We start from the raw sequence: 14,846 nt of genomic DNA, 5'->3' as shown, positions 1-14,846 counted from the left end.
GGATGAAAGGATCTTATTATGAAGGGATAGGATTAAGAGGTGGAAGGATAAATGGTCAGCTAGGATTGAAGGGTGGGTATAGAAAATGGGAAAATATTTGAGAGGTGGTTAAAATTAAATTATGAGATGAATGACAAGTGTCATGCAAGGAAAATGCTAATGAATTAATTAAATGAATAAAGATTTATTTAATTAATGGAAGAAGTGGGGCCAATTAATAAATAAAATGTTTATTTAAATAGGGAAAGGCTAGAAGAGGATTAATGAATTAATTCAATAAATAAAAAATTATCTAATTAATAAAATGCTTAAGATAAAATAATTGAATAGATAAAATATTTATTTGATTAGGCTAGGACAATTTTAGGTGTCTACACTAACAATTGTCATTTTATGTCAATTTCTCATTATTGGTCCTAGATCTACCATTGCAAGTCAACCCTAATTAAAATTCAATTTCAACTCTAACAAGGGATAAATTAACCTAATCTGAATTCAATCCTTTTGGGATTGGATCAATCAATTTTATTTCCCATTCCTTAATGTAAGGTGATACCATGGAAATTAGTGGCTTTATCCATTAAGGTGGCAAAACCCCAATTTTCATATCTTACATCAATTTATTACCATTTGGTGGAACAATTTACCTCATATTGATAGAAATATGGCATATAGGTTCTTCAAAAGATTACAATTTCTCAAGAATAAACTTAAGGAATGGAACCATTTGCATTTCAAAAAAAAAATTCAAGAGAAAAGGAAGCTACAATCAAATTTTGAAGATTTACATAGGAGAATTATCAATCATGGAATGTCAACATTTGATTTTGTTGAGGAAAAAACATTGAACAATCAGTACTCAAATATACTAGCCTAGGAGGATATTTATTGTCAACAAAAATCTCGGGAATGTTGGTTGAAGGAAGGAGATAGGAACACTAAGTTTTTTCACAACAAAGTCAAAGTAAAGAGGTCTTATAATAAGATTACAAAAATTAAACAAAGGTAGGCACAACTCTATCATGGGTTGATGAGATTAACAATGAGGTGGTTTTCTATTTTAAGAACCTTCTTTCTATAGTTTATATTTGAGATGAAAGTTTGAGTAAGGAAATGTTGGAAGTCATCCCCAAGCTTGTCCATTTGCAATATATCAGCTCTCTACTCAGTTCAATTAGGTTGGAGGAAGTTAAAGAGGTTGTATTCTGAATGGAGGGGGACAAGGGACTGGGGCCGGATGGTTTCTTGATGGTCTTTTATTAAAAATGTTGGGATATAGTTAAAATAGATCTTTGGGAGGCAATAGAGGAGTTCAAGTTAGAGACATACATCTCTAAAGACTTGAATAATGTGTTAATTGCTTTGATTCCAAAGAAATCAAAGACCCAATCTTTTGAGGACTTCCATCCAATATCTTTATGTAACATGATATACAAAATCGTTGAAAAAATCATGATCAATAAGATAAAAATCATGATCAATAGGATAAAAATGATTCTCTACGATATCATATCAGAGGAATGGAGTGGCTTTGTCCCACAAAGATCTATTGTGGAAGGAATAATTATGCTCAAGTTAATGATGTCATCTATTCCAATTTTTTGATGATGTGCCTAAAGATTATGGGAAAAATATTAAAACTAATAGAATAGAAAATGAGAAAATTATTTTGGAATGAGAAACAAGATCAAGATAAAATTCAATTATTGTCTTGGGATAAGGCATGTAAGCTGAAATTTGTAGGTGGGATGGGTTTGAGAAAATGGAATTGTTTCACAGGATTGCTTGGTTTCACACTTAGCATCCAAGTTTATGATTTCCTCAGCCTTCCTGGAAATTTTTTATGTGGTTGGAGGGTAAAATTACTTTGTGTGGGTGAAGTTCTGTCATATTTTTGTGAGTTTTAGGCTATTATCATTATAATTTTGGTGTATCACCTCCTAGTTTAGTTTCATATTTTAGTATTTTTAGATTATCTCTCTCTCTTTTCCATATCAGTAATTTTAGTTTTAGGAGGGATTCAGGGGAAGCCGACCCATAACCCAGAGATTCACCTTCACTTTGAGCAACCCACAGGATCGAAGGTGTTTTCATATTTCACAGGATTTCTTGGTTTCACACTTAGCATCACAGGTGCAATCCTTTGTGACAACAAGAACATTATGAATGAATCCATGGGTCCAAGCTGATATGGAGCATGTATTCTTATCCATATAAAAAATGGGTATGTATACTGAGTAATAAGTATTTGGATTCACAAAGTACAAAAATAATTCTGACAATTTAATGTTGACATTTGCATGAAGATTCCATTAATGATATGTTATGTTGTCATTGATGTCAATTGAACCGGAAATGGTATTTATGATATTGCTGATATTGTTGTTGTTAGCTATGATATTGTCTTGTAACCAGTAGGAAGATCTTTGTGGAAGATGTTGTAAACTGGTATGTTAGTTTGTGAGTTGACTCGGTAAACTGGTGTATAAGGTTAAACCCTTTCTATGCAATGTAATTGGTAAACCCTACTAGTTGTTTTTGTTAAACCCTAACCGATCAAGTTTGTTGGTTTAATATCTGTTGTTAAGCAGTAATGATGGAGACACGTGTGATCATTGTATAAGGATAAGTTCAGATTTTTTTGGCGCATTTGTTTGATTGTCTAGGGAATGAGCAAAGTGGATTGCATCTAATGCATAGCGCGTGGTGAGTTACAAAGTCCGATGAAGCGGTGATCATGGAGCGGTTGGAATTTTCTTGAAGAATGTGTATTGACTTCTATGTAAATCCAATGGTCACACTTGAACCGATTTGTTTGTAATCTCTATGAGAGAATTAATTTTTGTTGTGTTATTGACCTACTTGATTTGTATTTAAGGTTGATGAAGTTTTTTTGTAAGGTGTTGGTAAAGTTGGCAGAAATCTGTTGAGTGTGTGGTTGCCTAACCGGAGAATGGATCTATAGTTTGTGTAAAGGAAGATTGAAGCTTAAAAGGATCTAATCAAGAAAATGTAGTGCTATTTAGACAGATCAAGAAAACCTGTTGTTTTCTAACAATTACAACAAAATTGAAATCCCCTAACCGGGTAAGCTCTAACAAGCTTGGTTACTTATTAAATCCTCTAACAAGGTGGTCCATTAGCTTGGATTCTCAAATCCTCTACCGAGGTTACTCCTAACAGGGTATTTTTCTTCTCATCAAGGCATTTTGTAAATCCCTTAACCGGGTGATTCCTAATAGAATCAGTTCTTAACATGACTTATTGTAAAAGCTTTAATAGGCTTGGCTCCTAACGAGGCAAACTTCAGAAGAGTTCAAATAGCTATCTTGTGAGTCTCATCTCACCATGGTTTTTACCTATTTGGGTTTTCCACATATAAATATTTGTGTCATATGGTGATTTTTTTGTGGTTATGATCTTATTTGTTGATTTGATTGGCAAACTACACTATGTTGTTCATAGCAGATTGGATATTGCCCATGCAGTTGGTATAGTTGTTAGATTTCAGAAAAATCCAAAGGAAGCACATCTGATAGCAACCAAGAGAATTTTTAGATATCTGAAAGGTACATTTGACTATGAATTATGGTATCCATATGGAGGAAATTTTGATTTAAAGGTGTACACAAATGCTGATTGGCCAAGAAATATTGATGACCGAAAAAGTACTACCGATGGAGCATTCTTTCTAGGAGGAAGGCTAGTTTCATGGAGTAGTAAGAAGCAAAGTTGTACTTCACAATCTACTGCTGAAGCTGAGTATGTTGCAGCTTATATGAATTGCACACAGGCTATTTAGATGAGGCACATTTTGGAAGGTTTTAAGATGAAGATCTTAGAACCTATAAAGATTTTATTTGATAATACAAGTGCCATAAATATTTCTAAGAATCCTGTTTTGCGTGCTTACACCAAGCACATTGAATTGAAGTATCAATTTTTGAGGGAACAAGTTCAAATTAAAGATGTTATCTTAGAGCATGTTTCTACCAAGGAGCAACTTGAAGATATTTTTACCAAACCTCTGCCTAATACTACATTTGAGTGTCTTAGAAGACAACTAGGGGTTGTACCCCTTCATGAAGTTAGTTGAGCATGATGTTGATTGCATCAGTCCCTGAATCACTTGCAGAATTTTGCATGGATTGATGTATAAGTGGATGTATTCCACAGGGGGAGCATCAAGTTGTAGTATGTTGTTGATGCACAGTGAGAGAAGAATTAAATGTTTTACTTTCAATTTGGCATTGCTGTCAAAGGGGGAGAAGAATTATGTGATTGAGGAGAATAATTATGTGATTGGCAAGGGAAACTAGCGACAGGCTAAAGACATACAGAGCATGGTGAATACTTGGTAATGTAAACCAAGATTCCTATTCACCAATCCACAACAACAATCAGAGGCATTGATATTTGTATTGCCATCAATGCCAAAGGGGGAGATTGTTGGCATTTGCATGAAGATTGCATTAATGATATGTTATGTTGTCATTGATGTCAATTGAATTGGTAATGGTATTTATGATATTGCTGATATTGTTTGTATTAGTAATATTATCTTGTAATCAGTAGGAAGATCTTTGTGGAAGATGTTGTAAACCGGTATGTTAGTTTGTGAGTTGAACCGGTAAACCAATATATAAGATTAAACCCTTTCTATGAAATGTAACCGGTAAACCCTACCAGTTGTTTTTGTTAAAACCTAACCGATCAAGTTTGTTGGTTTAAGATCTTGTGTTAAGCGGTAATGATGGAGACACATGTGATGATTGTATGAGGATAAGTTCAGATTGTTTTGGCACGTTTGTTTGATTGTCTAGGGAATGAGAAAAGTGGATTGCATCTAATGCATAGCGGGTGATGAGTTATAAAGTTCGATGAAGCGGTGATCATGGAGCGGTTGGAATTTTCTTGAAGAATGTGTATTGATTTCTATGTAAATCCAATGGTCACACTTGAACTGATTTTTTTGTAATCTCTATGAGAGAATTAGTTTTTGTTGTGTTACTAACTTAATTGATTTGTATTTAAGGTTGATGAAGTTTTTTTGTAAGGTGTTGGCAAAGTTGGCAAAAATCAGTTGAGTGTGTGGTTGCCTAATCGGAGAATGGATCTGCAGTTTGTGTAAAGGCAGATTGAAGCTTAAAAGGATCTGATCAAGCAAATGTAGTGATATTCAGATAGATCAAGAAAACTTGTTGTTTTCTAACAATTACAACAGAATTGAAATCCCCTAACCGGGTAAGCTCTAACAAGATTGGTTACTTCTTAAATCCTCTAACAAGGTGGTCCATTAGCTTGGATTCTCAAATCCTCTACCGAGGTTACTCCTAACAAGGTATTTTGCTTTTCATCAGGCATTTTGTAAATCACTTAACTAGGTGATTCCTTACAGAATCAATTCTTAACAGGACTTATTGTAAAAGCTTTAACGGGCTTGGCTCCTAATAGGGCAAATTCAAAAGAGTTCAGATAGCTATCTTGTGAGTCTCATCTCACCATAGTTTTTACCTATTTGGGTTTTCCACGTATAAATATTTGTGTCATATGGTGAATGTTTTTGTGGTTATGATCTTATTTGTTGATTTGATTGACTACTTAACTATTCTGATAAGGCATGATAACTTGAAGCATTGAGAGATTGAATATGTTGACATACGATTAACCACTTTGATGTTTACAAGATTGAAGTTGTTTACTGTTAAGGTGGTATAACAGTTAACCAGTTGATGTTGAGTATTCTTATGAGTATTGATCTTGACAGTGAAAGTTTACTTTATGAGTTTGAGTTTGAGTTTGAGTTTGAGTTTGGGAAGTTTGTATTAGTTTTTCAGTTTAGTGATTCACCCCCCCTCTCAATAATCTACCGAATACTTATTCTTTCATCATACCATCATTTAGAACCCCCTCAAATGGGTCAGCTATTTGGAAATTTTTGTGCTCTTGTTGTCAAATTATTACAAACCATGTTACCCAACAATTGGAAAATGGAGAGGCGACACTATTTTGGGGGGATTCTTGGGAAGGATTCAAAACCCTCATAAAAGAAGCAAACATGAGAGTAATAAAAGTAATAATGAAAGCCTAATAGTGTAAAAAATTTATCAATTACATGGAGAGATATTGGGAGAATGAGATGGAAAAGTGGAGATGGAAGAATGTAGAGGAACTTAATTTGACTTGGGAACAAGAGAAACAACTCAAAAGAATCCTGGAGAAAAGGAAGGGCTTTTTATCTAGAGGATAGGATGAAATTATTTGGTTTGGAACAAAGAAAGGGAAATACTTAGTGAAATCAATTATAAACTCATAGAGTTGGAGATGGAAGAAGAGGGTTGGCCATTCCAATTGTGCTAGAACAAAAATTGTTTACCTAAAGCTGGTGCGTTCACTTGGTAGGCCTCAAAAGGATGCATTTTATGTAGTGAAATATTAAGTAGATTAAGATTCCACAACCCTTTCAGATGCATGTTCTGTAAAGCTGCAGAGGAGACCTTGGATCACCTACTAGTTCACCATGATTTCACTACAATCTGCTAGAAAATTATGTTATAAAAACTTGGGTGGAAAATTCCCCTACCAAAAACATTAAAATAATTGTTTCAAATCTGGAGGATGATTAAGAAAAAAGCGGTGTTTTCTAGCATTTGGCTGATCACCCCCTCAACCTTAACATGAAAAGTGTGGAGAGAGGGTAACATGACAATCTTTCATGAAAATGAAGAATTGCTTCAACAAATGTTTATTCAATTGGAGAATGTCATTTTTGAGATAGTGAATGTCACAACATTGAATCATAGTCGTATTACGTATCCATTCAATCTCAGGGACAAAGTTTTGTAGTTGCAGTGGCCATAGTTGAAGTTTCAACCCATTAAAGGGTCTTCATGGGCTAATCCATTGCAAAAATCTAATGATTAAGTTGAATGGTTGAAACCAAAATCAAGTTGGATCAAAGTGAACTTGATGGAGCTTTGAAAGGGAATCCAAACCCTTCAGGGTTTGTTTGTGTTGTGAGGGATGAGAATGGTAGCATCTTAGTAATTGGAGCACAAACTCTTCCACAAGAAACCAATAATGAAGTGAAAGTGAAGGCAACTCTTCTCGCCATCACTTTGGCTATTAAATCAGTGATTCCAAAGCTACACTTAGAAGGAGATTCAAATTATAGTAGAAGTCATTTCAAAAGGCAAATCCCAAAACTGAAATATATATATAAAGGTAATTTGATACAAATTAATTTCATTTGAGAATTTCAAAATCTCCTGCATAAGGATAGATGACAATAAAGTGTTAATAAACTTTCAAATTGAGCAATGGTGGTGTGACCTTCAAGGCATGCATTGTGAAGTGGAAATGTCCACACCACAGGTTGGATGTCATGTGGGTTAATTTTTATTGATTTTTGCCTAATGTCCATATAGACTACAAAGAATACATCACGAAATGTGAATTGGATAGAGTAGAGCAAGTTGGGTTGGGGCAAATGCCAAGGAAAAGAAGATTCATATTCTCTATTGAAGACTTATGGAAGGGGTAAGAGAAGATGTTGGTTCACTTCACCTTTTTTGTTCCTAAAGTATGGTGTTCTATTTTGCATCTAAGATTTATGGAGTATTGGTGGTTCACTCAATACAAGGCCTTTTGTTTAATGAGTAAATAGTGTGTAGTATGGGTGAAATATTTGGTTCCTCATTTTGTATACAAGATTATGTATATTAGGTGGGAATGTAGGGCTTACTACTTTGGTCAGGACTGTTTAGAAGGGGTTATCTTGTAGGGTTTGTTCTTCATGGATGTAGCTATTATAGACGAATCTAACATATGTATATTTTTCTTAAATATTTATATATAACCAATTTTTTATAGATCTAATAGGGAAAATGTTGGTTGTGTATGGTATGGAGACTCTTTGTTGTGTGATCATGAAGATGTTAAAGATTATTTTTACTCTTTCTATAAGAATTTGTTCATTGCAAAAGGGAATAATCAAGAATTCCATGATGTTAGTAGATTCTATCGATATATCATACCTAAGAAGATATCTAATGCCGACTTATCCAAATTATCTAAAAATATTTCAAAAGAGGAGATTATTTTTGCTATTTAAGCCCTTAACAATGACAACTCTCTGAAGGCTAATGGACTGCCTATGGAGTTTTATAAGTAGCATATTGACCGGATCAATGAGGATCACTATTACTTGTTTATGGAGACTATTTATAGTGGTTCCTTAGGTAGCAATATTAATAAAGACAACATTAAGTTGTTTCCCAAGGATGAAGACAAGACATCAACTAAAAACTAGAGGTCAATTACATTGCTCAATGTTTCTCATAAGATTTTATTAAAAAATATTGCTTTGAGACTTGTGGAAATTCTCCCATATCTTATTAGCAGTACATAGACTAGGTTTATAAAAGGTAGACATATCTTTGAGAATCTTCTAACTAGTTGGGAAGCTATGGAATGGGCTAAATATTTAGACAAGAATATTGGTATGCTTCTTGTTGATTTTGAAAAGGCTTATAATAGAATAGAATGGGCCTTTCTCTTGACGAATTTGAAAGATTTCAGGTTTCCTCCCATCTTTAAACACATGGTCAAGAACTTTCTTGAGGATTTTGTGGCTCAGATGTGAATGGTTCTTTTTTTGGTTAGTTTCAATTGCAATTATGTCCTCTTGCTCTTACCTTTTTTTATTATTGTAACTGATGTTATTTCCTACATTCTTAGGTGCTCAAATATAAGCCCTAGAGTTAGAGGAGTGACTCTCCCTAATGGGGAGGATATTGTAAACAACTAATTTGTTGATGAAACTAATATTTTAGTGTAAGTTGAAGAAGATAACTTTAAGGTACTAATATGGAAAATTAACCTCTTTTGTAAAGTATATGGTGCTAATCTCTACATTGTTAAATATGTTATGCTTGGTTGGAAAAATTATCCTCCTAGTTGATTTAGCAAGTATGAATTTCAATGGGCATGACCTAACAAACAAGTTACGTACCTTTGTATTCCTTTTGTTGTATCTCCCTCCTTGAAAGATATGTGGAATTAGATTATTGAGAAATTTGATAAAAAAACTTGATAAATGAAATAGGCAGTATCTTTCTCTCATTGGTAGAATTGAAATTTGTTAAAATTTTTTTTCATCATATATCCTTTACTTTTCCTTTGTGTGGCTATTTTGTAGCTACCAAGTTGATATATCTAGAAGAAAACCAAAAAAATTATTTGGCTTGATAGCAAAGAAATTACAAAGAAACATACAATGAAATAGGAGTGATGTTGTCTTGATAAATCTTGGTAAGCCTTGGAAGGGGCTGAACCTTGGAAAATATTAGTGAGAAGTGATGTTCAAAATGTCATCCCAAAGCATGCCAAGTCTTGGAAGCGTCTTCAACTCTTCGACTTATTGTTTGGAAATTTCTACATTTCCCTCAAGATAGTTCTACTTCATGTGAGAAAATAAAAATGTTTATGAAAGGTTATGAGTTTTAGTCAAAGAGAACAACACCATATTTCTCTCAATATCTATATGGTGGAACTTATACAATAAAGAAAAGACTCTTTCCTTGTTGCAATGATGCTCTGCTAAACCCTGATTCAATAAGGGCATAAAGAACCCCGAGAATATTCAAAGTAATAATTAGTTGACAACAATGCAAAATTTAGTCTACCACAAACCCAATGGAGAACATACTTTATTCTTAGGTAAGTTTTCATAATGATTATATTTATTTTTTACCTTGGCAATATTGATGATATGATTGTTAACAATAATTGGTGTGATGTCATAGGTTTTGAAAAAATTAACTCAAAAGTGATTTATGGATCTTTGGTTAAATCTTGAGGGTGATCAGAAACCTTAATATTTGTTGGAAACTTAATATTTCCTATATCCAGTGGTCTAAAATTCTTAAACATATTTGGTCTAGTATTGTGGAGCCAAAAACGACCAACTTTAAATAATTGCTCTTGTTGAATAAATTTCCTCATTTCTTTACTTTCCTCCAATTTGAACCTCTTCCCTATATGTAGGGTCTCTAAGATTGTGGAACATATATTTTTTTATTGTTTTTATGCTAGAGAAGTTTGGTTTTTACTCTTTTATGACTTGGGGTGTGGGGTTTTAGGGGTAACTTGACTTGACTTGAGATTCTTTTTAGTGTTTTTATGAAAAAAATTAGGCATAAATAAGCTAGATTAACCAACTTAACCACCAAAACTTGAATCTAACTAGATAAATCCATAAATGACAATAGAACGTAAGACAAAAATAAACGAAACATAAAACTACATTAAAACTCCCTCAATTGAATTCATCCATGGCTTCTATTGCTCTTCTTCATCATTGTGATTGTGTGGCTCTCAGTGTTGCATTGGAGTACCTACATAAGTTAGACACAATAATTCTGAAGATGATGGTTAAGGAAAATTGAGGAGAAAGGTTTGAGTTTATAGATTCTTAAGGATGAGAATGGATGGTTGAGATTCATTCTTGAAGAGAATTGATCAATGATTGAGATTGCTTGAGATAAAACTCATTTAGAGTTTAACTCATTTGATTGATGAGTAAACTGGATTGATTGATAGCTGAACTGATTAGATTGATCAATGAACTGAAATGATTGGTTTGTTTATTGAATTGATTTCTCTATTCCAAAAAGTTGATTGAGAGTTGAAAAAGGTGATTGATGAGTTTACTGAGTTAATTGGGAAGTTAAATGATTTGATTACTCAGTTAACTAAATTGATTTCTCAGTCAGACTGGAAGTTAGTGGGAGTTATATTTTCAACATGTGTTGTAGGATTTTGACATGAAATTGCATTTTATTTGAATTTGTATTTTCAAAAAGTGAAATGTACATGTAAATTGAAATTTGATGAAATTGGAATTTGGTGAAATTTGAACTTGAAATTTGGATTAGAAGAATGAATTAGTTAATTAAATAATTTAAAGAAATGATTTAATCAATTGAAATTGAATTTTATTAAACAATAAAGATTATTTAGTTTAAGTTTTAAATCGTAATTAATTAAATAATAAATATCTAATTTATTGTATAAAAAGGGTTAAATGATTAATTGATTAAGGTGATAGAATAGAATAATTAGTAATGTTGAGGTGCGATGATTAAATTAATTTGGAAGAATTTAAATAGTTTAATTATATAATCAAAGAATTATATAATTAATAGGACGAATAATTAGTGCAAATTAATGAGATAGTTTTAGGTGTCTACAGTTTGGACAATTCTTTTAACTTGATTTGGCTTATTCTTTCTACTATTTTTTGTGGTTTTTATGGAAAGAAAGAAACAAAGATTGGTTTTAGGACAAGAGGAGGGAGCTTACTAAGTCTTCTAGAAGACTCATTTTTCATGATATTTCTATGCAGGTGACCACAACTTTGGATTTTTCTAAGGATAAATTTCACTTGTTGTTGGACATTGTCTCTAGTGAAGATTGATAGATCTAAGGGTAGTTATGCTAGACACTGGCCCTATTCAAGGTAGAATAATGAGCTTTTTATAAGGAATTATTTGGCCTTTGAAGAGAGATGTAACAAAAAATATTCTCATGAAACATTGGAGAAAGACTTTAGACTTCAAGATGATCAGGACTTGCATTAAGATGACATTGCAATTGAAGTAGTATGGTCAAATGATCATATCTCGAAGATTAAACCACCCATATGGTGAAATAAATTTGATATCTATAGTGAAAGATTCAAATTTTGAAAGACTTATCTCTATGTGGATGCTACTATAGGATAATATATATTGCCTTTTTTGTATTATCTTTTGGCTATTGTTTTGTGACCTTATCATATTTTCATTTTCTCTATATACTTTGTGCTTGATGACATTAAGAGACATTTTTATTATACTTTGATATTTATACAATGGAGGATCATGAACATTAAAGTTGCATTCATTATATGGAAGGGTTGTAAAAATAATGCTTTGTGTTTGTGCAACTCCCCCACCCATTTCTTCTTTGATTTTTTTATTCAAAAGTGGGGATTTGGGGTGGTAGCTCTACTAAGGTCAAGGGTCAATTCCCCTTCTTAGAGTAAAATAATAAAATCATTTAACTTATTAATTATTTATTAATTAGGTTCCCTTTTACTTTATCATACTTAAAGCAAAATTCAAGCATGTGATTTTTTTGTCTCATAACATAGAATGAAGACACATTTCATAGTCTAATTTAATCCTTGCTTGGGGTTGTATTTTATGTTGTAATCATTTGGATACTTTTTAAATAACAATTCAGTTTTAAAAGTTATAGAGAAAAACAATTATTTTTTATTTGTTTGTGATAGGTGTTTTGATCGTAGACATTTTTGGGAGTTGTGGGACTCAACAATCAACTCCAGCATGGTATGAAGCTATTAGGTTTGTGACTTTCTATCCTTTTTAAATTAGGATATTCAACCCTCGAAAAAAAATTCAATGCATCCTAGAGAAAAATAGACCTTGTCATAAGGTCTAAAACACCCACAAACCTTGAGATTAGCCATCAAATTGTCAAAATTTTAGCACAATAATTTTTTTGGTGTAATTTTTTAGGTGAATTTTTTTGTAGTTATGTTTGAAATCCATACATGCATATAAATTTGTATAGATTGTATATTGATGTACCGTCCATGTTATGCCTATGTAGGTATTTGGTCATAGTACACATTTTTTAATTGTTGGTGAAAACAAATTGTGAAATTTTTAAAAAATAATGATGAGTATTAATCTTTTTAGTTGTTGTACTATTTTTTATGCTTTTCTCTATTAATGTTAGTGCACAATGTGAAACCACTCATTGTTGCCACCAAACAACTGTGTCATTTCTAAAACACCTTTGATAAGTGAACAATAATTTTTAATCAATCGACAAGGTTTTCACAATATTTAAACAATTTTACAACATTCTCTATGATTTTGAATCACATTTCAATGTTTCTTGATGTCCTTTCTAGTAGTTTTAGAATAATTTTTTTTAAAAATTATTTAAGGAGTATTTTGGTGGTTGAATAATATTCCAATAGTTGACATCACAATAACATTATTAGTACCCTCGCCTAGCCCCAAATCCTACTTTTTCCCTAAAGGAGCCTTTTTTTTTTACATAACTTGGGCATACAATGTCGAAAATTGGTAAAGAGAATATTATCAAAATGTTGGTTTTGAGCGCATTCCATTTGTGTAGGTTTTTTTATAAGATTTTGTTGGTATATTTAATCACTAGTCAAAGTCAAATATTAATTTTTGGCATTTGAGCATGTAACTTTTCATATTTATCTCTAATTTTCATGATTCTTGTGATATTAAAAAGGTATTTTAAATCTCTTTATAACTAACCATAAAAAAATTTCAAAATCCACCCCAAGTATTTGTTATTCAATTTATTTTTATTTCACACTTTAAATAATTACTTGGACATTTTCGTACCTAATTTTTTTTTTTTTTTTTGCACGAGATAACTTCATAAGCCCGTCTATATACATTAAGGTAATTGGTCATTGATTTTATTATTTAAGGAGGTATCATGGGTTTTTTATTAATCCTTCTATGGTAATCTTGGAGAAGGCATCCTGATTCATCTTAGGTGGTTGAATACTTTGCCCTATCTTTGTGGACTTATGAATGAACCAAACACACTAGGGAGTAGAGTAACATAGAGCAATATCATTGATCATGTTGTAAAATTGATTTTTTATAGTGTTGATCCTAACACTATGTGTGTCGTATCAAAACATTGATTATCCCCACACTTTTGATCATACTTCGTGAGATATATGGAAACCCTCATAACACTTTATTCCCATATGATTATGTTAAATATTATCTCAACGTTGATTATGTAGATAACACACCATTGGAGTAGAATTTTTAGAGGATCTTGAGTATATCATAAGTCTTGCATCTTTTGATGGTTCAAATAATTGATTCCTTTATCCCACTCTTATCAAGATCATATCTTCATCTTTTGTTGTTCCTTATGAGATTAATATTGAGCTATATACTTAGCCCCTATTGATTCAACACAATAGGACATTCATCCTCTTCCAAACACATCTACTTGTCATTCATATCTATAAAACGTGTTATCCTCATTTGTGGAGTCTCACATTGCATATAAATGGTGGATTCATTTGAGTAAATTCATCTCCTCTTACGTTACAACCCATCATCATTATCTTTGGAGCTTGTTCTACATTAATCATCATAGAGTTAAATTAGATTAGAATTGTTTGATTCTATCATGTGGATATTTGAGCAATTTTTAGAGACACATTTATATTTGGATTCCCTATTCATCTATCTTATGTGAATGTCTTCTCCAATCACTAGTGGATCTATTTCTTCCAGGGGTAGAAATGTTATTTGTATGAAATGGATCATGTTATGCCTCTAGGATTTTATCATTGCACATGAGCTACTTATTTATGGGAGGATTCATATTCTCATCATCTCAGGATCTTATTGGAGGGACATTTATCGTACTTATGTGACAAAAATCCTTCAAGGGTCATACCAAGTCCTTTTTTCTTTGAACACTAGTATGTATTTATTTCATTCTCTCTTTTGGAAAGGATTTTTTTGCCATATTGTTTTCTCCATTTCTCTAATTATGAAAGATTCATTTGTTTGTATATAGGTGCCTCATTAGGCCTTGTATCCAGGACCCATCCATGCATTGGTCATCATATTTTTAGTTTCTCTTTAAGTTTCACTCAAGGGTGTGTTAAAGTAAAATAGAAAATTATCCATTTAATTGATTAATTAGGTCCCCATTTTTAATCTATCATACTTAAGGTAAACTTAGGCACATTCTTT

This window comes from Cryptomeria japonica, chromosome 2 (genome assembly GCF_030272615.1).
Source record: "Cryptomeria japonica chromosome 2, Sugi_1.0, whole genome shotgun sequence".
Lineage (NCBI taxonomy): Eukaryota > Viridiplantae > Streptophyta > Pinopsida > Cupressales > Cupressaceae > Cryptomeria > Cryptomeria japonica.
This window is presented reverse-complemented; position numbering follows the sequence as displayed.